Here is an 8155-nt window from a genome sequence, read left to right as displayed (position 1 = left end):
CCAGTCAATATAGTTTCAGACTCCCAATATGTAGTTAGAGCCATTAACTCTTGAAACAGCTAGGAGATCCTAATTCTACCATTTTTCAGTTATTCACATGGACTCAATTGGTTATTCAAGCTCATACTTCTCCATTTTTTATTACTCATATCCATTCACATACGGGCCTGCCTGGCCCTATGGCCAAAAGAAATCAAGCAGTAGACCAGCTCATCTCCTTCACTGCTGTTGAGAACTCTCAAAGCCCTTCTTCCATTTTTCAACAGGCCTTACAAAGCCACTCTTTACTACACCAGAGTGCTGACATGTTACACAAACAACTCCCAACCTTGACTCAAGACCAATGCAAACATATTATTAGGGCCTGCCCCACCTGCAGTACTCTTCTACCTTTGGGCCCTAATACTGGCATCAACCCTCATGGTCTGAAAGCAAACCATATCTGGCAAACTAATGTCACACATATTCTCCAGTATGACACCTTAAAATATGTTCATGTGACAATGGACACATACTCTGGTGTCCTCTTTGCCTCAGCCCACACAGGGGAAACTACCAAACATGCCCTTGGTCACCTGCTTGGTGCTTTTGCAACCTTTGGAATTCCAAAGTCCATAAAGATGGACAACAGTCCCGCCTATGCAAGTAAAAAATTTCAAGAATTCTGTACATTATGGGACATCACTCACAATACTGGAATTCCTTATAATCCTCAAGGCACTCAAACCCAAACACACACAATCACACACACCTGCACTGAACATTGATGCAAAAATCCTCAACAAAATAATGGTGCCAGGCCATTGTAAAATGACAACATCAAAGGATAAAAAACCAACTTTTAAAAAATAAAAAGGGGGAGTTCACCCCAAAATCTCCACATACCCAATTACATCTCATCCTATTAACTTTAAATTTTTTCTCACTTGACGATCAAGGCATTACACCTATGGAAAAGCACTTCGGTGCATGGAACCACACTCACCTGTGCATGTTCTTTGGAAGAATTTAGAGACAAATGCATGGCAGGGACCTGACCCTTTAATAACTACAGGTCGAGGATATGCTTGTGACTTTCCAGAACATGAATGGCAACCAAGATGGCTGCCTCTCCGATGCATCAAACCAGTCACAGCCACTGATAGGACCCATGAAAAGATTTTGGCTGGAAAACTTAATCCTAGTCATTGGTTTAATTTTGGACTTAAAGGACTAATAGACATAGGTGGACTCATGATTTTGGGTCTACTTAGTATCATATGGCTAAAAAAGACTAATCACTTGAGAAACTAACTGCCACAAAAAAGAAAAATTTCTAAACAACTTTTTCATAAAAAATAAAAAAAGGAGGAAATGTGGAAACCCTCAGGACCCCCAAAGCCTCTTGGAAAGGAGCGGAGTCACTGTAGCTTTTGTGCAATAGCCCTAAGAGAGATTGCAACAGTCCAAAAGGACAGTTGCTGAACACCCCTGTTCTCTCTCTGAGTGGGACCGGGAAGACTCAGTCCTGAGAACATGATGTTCCACACTTGGGCTCATAGCCATAGCAATGTGACAGCCAATCCTAGTACAGAGGTCAAGGGAAACCAGGGGACTGCCACCTACTCCTTCCTGCTTGTCTGCACTGCTTAAATACACTCTTCAGAAAATAAACTACACCATTGCAGCCCAGCACAATCCTGGAGATCATGTCATTATTTGCCACTTGAGCACCCAAGACCAGAGTTGGAGCCCCTGCTGCAGCTGGACTGTGGCAGCTGTGGACTGTGGCAGCTGTGGACTGTCTCTTGAGTCTGGTGACTATATCTGTTGCTGTGCAAGAGTTCTTTGATGCAGTTCTATTTGTTCATTGTTTCTCTTAGATGCTGGGCTTTTTGAATTTGGCTTAGGAAGTTGTTCCCTATACCTACCTGTTCCAGTGTATTTTCTACTGTTTTCTGGAGATGATTAAAAGTTTCAGGCATTATATCAAGGTCTTTGATCCAATTTGAGTTGATTTTGGTACAGGGTGAAAGACAGGGATCTATTTTCAGTCTTTTTCATGTGGATATTCAGTTTTCCCACCAGCATTTGTAGAAGAGGCTATCTTTTCTCCTTTGTATGTTTTGAGTTTTTTTTGTTAAAGATCAGTTGGCTGTACTTCATGGGTTTATATCTGGGTCTTGTATTCTGATCCATTTGTCTTCCTGTCTGTTTTTGTGCCAATACCATGCAGTTTTATTGTTATGGCTCTGTAGTATAGTTTAAAGTTGGGCATTGTGATGCCTCCAGCATTGGACTCTTTGCTCAGAATTGCTTTGGTGATTCCAGGTCTTTTGTGTTTCCATATGTATTTCAAGATTGATTTTTCTACTGTTGTGCATTGAGCATATAGATTGCTTTTGGTAATATGGCCATTTTCACAATGTTAATTCTACCAATCCATGAGGATGGAAGATCTTTCCATCTTTGATGTTTTTTTCAATTTCTCTCTTTAGTGGTTTATAGTTCTCATTAAAAAGATCTTTGATTTCTTTTGTTACATTTATTCCAAGGTATTCTACTGTTTTTGTGGCTATTTTAAATGGAATTGTTTCCCTGATTTCTTTCTTAGTCTGTTTGTTGTTTGTATATAGGAAGGCTACTTATTTCTGTATGTTAATGTTGTATACTGCTATGTTGCTGAGAGAATTTATGATTTCTAATAGATTTTTGGTAGGGTTTTTAGGGTCTCTTTGGTATAGGATCATGTCTTCTGCAAATCATGATAATTTGACTTCTTCCTTCCCTACTTGAATCCCATTTCTTTCTTCCTCTGGCCAGGAATTCCAGAACTATATTGAATAGTTGCAGAGAAAGTGGACATCCCTGTCTCATTCCTTACTTTAGTGGGAATGGTTTCAATTGCTGTCTATATAGTATGATATGGCTCTAGGTTTGTCATATATAGCTGTTATTATGTTGAGGAACATTTCTTCTGTTCCTAGTTTCTTCATAGCTTTTATCATGAAAAGGTGTTGGATTTTGTTAGAGGCTTTTTCTGCATCTATAGAGAGGATCATGTGGTTTTCATTCTTGCTTCTGTTTATATGCTGTATTACCTTTATGGACTCACATATGTTGAACTATCTTTACATACCTGTAATGAAACCAACTTGGTGATGATGTATGATCTTTTTGATGTGTTTTTGAATTTTGTCTGCCAGTATTTTATTGAGACTCTTGTCTATATTCATTAAAGGTATTGGCCTATAGCTCTTTTTTGGTTGAGTCTTTATTGGGTTTTGGAGTGAGGGTAATGCTGGCTTAATAGAATGGGTTGGGTAATGTTTCTTCCCTTTTATTTCCTGGAAAATTTTGAGGAGTATTGGTGCTCTTCTTAAAGGTTTGATAAAATTCAGCTTTGAACCCATCAGGTCCTGGGATCTTCTTTGTAGGGAGGTTCTTTATTACTGCTTCAATTTCATTGCTTGTTACGTGTTTAATATCTTCTTGGCTCAGTTTTGGTTTGTTATATACATCTAAGAATTTAACCATTTCATCTAGACTTTCCAGTTTACTTGAATATAAGGTTTCAAAGTACTGGCTAATGATTTCTCTGGATTTTACTAGTATTTGTGGTTATGTCACCTGTTTCCTCTCTGACTTTATTAATTTTGGTCTTTTCCCTCTGTTTTGTTATGGTGGCTAAGCATTTGTCAACCATGTTAATTTTTTCAGAGAACCAAATTTTTGCTTCATTGTATCTTTTTTTTTGTCTCAATCTTATTTATTTTGGCCCTGATCTTTATTACTTCTCTCTGTCTGCTGCTTTTTGGTTTTGTTTGTTCTTGTTTTTCTAGGAGCTTAAGGTGCATTATTAGATTGCTCAAGAGGTCCCTGTTTGTCTTTCCCAATAGAACTGCCATTGCTATGTCCCACATATTCTGATAGGTTGTATTTTCATTGAATTCTAGGAAGTTTTTGACTTCTTCCCTTATTTATTCAGTTACCCACTGGTCTTTCAGCAGTTCATTGTTCAGTCTCTATGTGGTTGAATATTTTCTGTGGTTTCTTTGTTGTTCTGGTCTGGTTTTATTCAGTTGTGATTTGATATGAACCAATGGAGTTATTTCAATTTCCTTGTTATTGTTAAGACTTGCTTTGTGTCCTAAAATATGATCTATTTTGGAGAAAGTTCCATGATCTGCAGAAAAGAATGTGCATTGTCTGGTTGTTGGGTGAAATACTCTGTAGATATCTACCATTTCTATTTGATCTAATATGTAGAGTAGCTCTAAAGTTTCTTTTTCTTTTTCTTTCTTTCTTTCTTTTTATCTTTTGCCTGGATGACCATTTTATTGTTGACAGTGAGATGGGAAAATTGGGAAAATAGCTACATATAACCTATGAGCAATTACGGGAAGCTTCTTGAAGATATGGCTCAAATATAAATAAAGAAAAACTGACACTGGGGTTAAAATCAGCCTTTAATAATTTCACACATTATTAAAACAAAGGACCTAACTGCAGTGAATGGTAGGACGTTAGTGACGCAGACACAAGGAGTGAACGAGAAACTGTAGGTGATATCAGAGAGGTGAAATTGCCCTACATTTAAATAGGAATAGGATTCAGCCCCTTTTATGTGGTGGTGGATATGTGTGGTGAGTGTTTGATAAGAATAACCACGAGGAAATTTCCCACAAAAGTAGGTGCAGTGGAAGTATTTATCTTACAAGAAACAACTGGGTTTACACAGATATGCAGATGGCCGTATCCTGGATATCCTGGCAACAATTTGGAAAGAAGATTTTAGGGTCTATCAATGGATAACAGAGTAGAAATTCTGATATGTGTGCCATTTGGTCAATGAGACATTATCAGAAATTCAGTAGTTTCCACATCAGCTGTATAGGAGAGTATAGTGACATGTGGATTAATAACAGATCATTGTCAGATACCAAGCATTTAACATGAGGAATGCAGATCTTCTTTCACTTTTTCTAATGTGGAAAGTTCTATGTCTACTTCAAACCCTGTTGGATATATCCTTTTCTCTGTACTTATGAATATTTACATGAATGCTGCTATCTTTTGGAAAAAATGGCAGACCAGAGGCATATGGAATGCCTCACTTACCAGAAACCTACAGCATGTTAGGGAATTGGGTGGTTCTGGTCACTACAGTGACCAGAAATGGAGCTTCCTCACACATGATTTCTACCAAGAGGTAGTAAGAAGATCCACAAACTACAGGGAAATATGTGAGCATTAAAGATTTTGACAGTGCCAAGCTTCTACTTTAGGGCAACTTCATACTTATCAAGTAAAAAGTAAGGATGGCATAAAAATACATATGGATACGAAAATTCCCACATGAAGTTTCTAACTACTGAGATAAAAGACAGCATCAATGTAAAGGATGATACTAGCCATATTAAGCTATCCAGAGTCTAATTTCATCTGAAGAAGTCACCAAAGCATTAGCTTTAGGGATTCATAATCTTTGTTCCAGAACCTCACTCAGATGGCCAGCACAGAACATTATTGACCAATAGTGGGCATAACAACCATTTTGAATTTTTACTTGATTATATGGAAGTATGCTTGGAAGTTATTATTGTAGGACAATATTTTCTGTTGGCATTGTAAAGTGATTTTATTGGTGTAAGAAGTTTCTTCCAGCTACAGAAGTTTTTACTTATTACGGTCCTGAATATTATCAAAAAACTTCCATTTATTCATATAATGGTGAGGCTTCTCTTTTAGTGTTTTTGAGGTAAGGTTGATCATAGCATTTGATATTGGACTGAACTTTAGTTCCTGTATTCTCCTAATTATGTCTCTCTTTTAGGAGAAGGCCCTCTCTGTCCTTCATTACTGATTTGAACAGAGTAAATTTACTCAGGTATTTCTATACTCACATAATACTGTGGGTCACAATGTGAAATCTATGAACTGCTGGAAGTTCCCAAAATGTATTCTTAGGGTTCTAGGAATCAATACATTTTAAACAATAATACTCATGCTTTTTTACCCAGGACACTGTAATTCCAGTGTAACTGAACTGGACATGAAAATATATTCACAAATCTAATTTTAGCTCCATAACCATCTCACTTTACTAGCCTGCCAGTTTTCCATTACATAAGGTTTTGTTCTCACCAAAGAAGGTTTTTAGGGGGTGGAATCACATTGGTGGCCTCACACTTGCTAGGCAGTCACTCCTCCACTTTTCCCACCCTGAAAACCCTATTGGTGTTGGTTGTTTTTCAGGCATCATCTCACTTTATGCCTGACCCTCCCTATACCATCAGGATGTATTTCCCTGTGTAGGTGGGATGGCCAGTGCATGTAACCACTCATAGCCATTGTTTGAGATGAGGTCTTGCAAATTTTTTTTATTGACCTCAAAACATGATCCTATTGACCTCTGCATCTAAAGTAGGTATGATTACAGACTTGACCACAGTGCTGGTCTACAACAAAAGTTTTAAACAGACTTTTACCCTTTCTTTTTCTGTTTGCTTTTCTATTCCCCATTCCTTCAGTAGAGGGAACTAAAAACATCTTTTCACTTTTAAGGAAGGTCACCATTTTCCTTAACTTATGTAGCTGTCCATAACATTGAAGGAACATTCAGGACAGTAAGACCTACAGATCTGCAGAATAATGTCAGTACATTGTGAAACAAAGATACTCACAGTAACTATCTGAACAAAGTCCACCCTCAGCATCTACATCTTCAAGTCCAAACTCCTGGGCTTTCCCTAAAAAACCCATCTATCTTTGGGATTAAGACTGCAGCTTTTGAAAAATCAGTGCATTGCAGTCCTAATTAGGGTGGACAAATGAATAAATATTCACTTTACTTTTCTAAAAATGTCTGCTCTTTTGTTTGTAAATGCATCATAGATTTCAGGGCATGAAATTTTTGTTAACAAACCTGGCAACTCAGGAAGGACCTTGCTTTGAGCTCCTGGATACTGGGGAATGGAGATTTCTAGGAACCTCCTCCCTCTGGGTCAGACTGGGGTACATCCTCAACAGAAGTAGCCTTGTACAAGAAGAGTGGGATACGTGGGTCCTTCTCCACATCTGCCAGAGACATTATAGCTGAGGGGATCTCCTATTTTCTCCCCTACAGGTCATATAGTCAGGACTCTTGCTGCTGAAATGACTTTAGGGAAAAGGAAAAAGGATTTGACAGAGGTGCAATGCCCTTGGCAACTTTGGTGAGTGCTCCCATGCACACCCTGAGAACCCTTGGTTCTACTCATTTGGGAAGGTAAACTTGAGGACTTTTGGGTCCCACTGCATGGACTTCTGTGGCCACAATATTGCATGGACAGATTCAGTTAAGCAGAACTAGGGAACCTAGGGACTCTTCCTTCCTATAGCATTTGTTCTTTTGTTATAGGTTCCTGTTTGTTGGACTTGGCTTTGGGGAATCCCTTTTGTTAATTTGTTTGCTTTGTGTTTGTGTGTTGTATTTATTATGATTGATTCTATGGCTATTCCATCAGAGTACCTTGAAAAATTGGTCACCTTGTAGTTATCAGCCTAGGAAAAAACGTGATAATTGTAAATTATCACATGCAGTGTAAATTGATGTCACTGTTTTAGTATCATTTTTGTGTTACCTAAACTATTACTTTGTGCCTAAGATGATTGACTTCATGCAGACTAAATGATCTAATGGGTATGGTAACAGTTCTATTGGAGATTAACCCAAATCATTTCCCTGATAGGATTCAAGCTTCAGCCCAAATGTTAAGTCTGTTAAAGGATTCCCAAAATCTTAATCTACACCTAATTTCCAGGAAAACAACTGACTAGTAAACTTTGGAGCACATGTTTTGTATATACTTAAGTTGATATTTTTTAGATACATGTGTCACATTTTATCAATCTGTTCATCAGTCGTGGGGCATCTCAGCTGTTTCCTATGCTTGGCTATTGTGAATAGTGCTGCAATAAACATGAATGAGCGAGTGGCTTCATCCTATTCTGGAGTACATTCCTTCACACATGGGCTCATGAGTGGTATCACTTGATCATATGTTAGTTCTATGATTAGTTCTTTGAGGGGCTCCATATTGCTTTCCATAGCAGTTTCCTTAATTTACATTCCCCACCAACAATGTAGAAGTGTTTCTTTTCTCTATATCCTCACTGGCACTTGTTGTTTGTA

At 38.0% G+C, this 8155-nt stretch overlaps 1 long non-coding RNA gene across 1 annotated transcript in view; it reads left to right on the top strand.

The window, feature by feature from the left end:
• The first annotated feature begins 1462 nt into the window (after positions 1 to 1462).
• The window catches only part of LOC141413841 (uncharacterized), a 45805-nt gene continuing 39112 nt past the window's right edge, over positions 1463 to 8155 (top strand). Inside the window, exon 1 of the long non-coding RNA XR_012438778.1 lies at positions 1463 to 7196. This is a non-coding gene — a long non-coding RNA (uncharacterized lncRNA). The remainder of the gene's footprint in view (positions 7197 to 8155) is intronic.

The sequence above is a fragment of the Castor canadensis genome, chromosome 1 (assembly GCF_047511655.1).
Source record: "Castor canadensis chromosome 1, mCasCan1.hap1v2, whole genome shotgun sequence".
Lineage (NCBI taxonomy): Eukaryota > Metazoa > Chordata > Mammalia > Rodentia > Castoridae > Castor > Castor canadensis.
The sequence above is the reverse complement of the archived record's forward strand: the minus strand, read 5'-3'. Positions and strand labels throughout refer to the sequence as shown.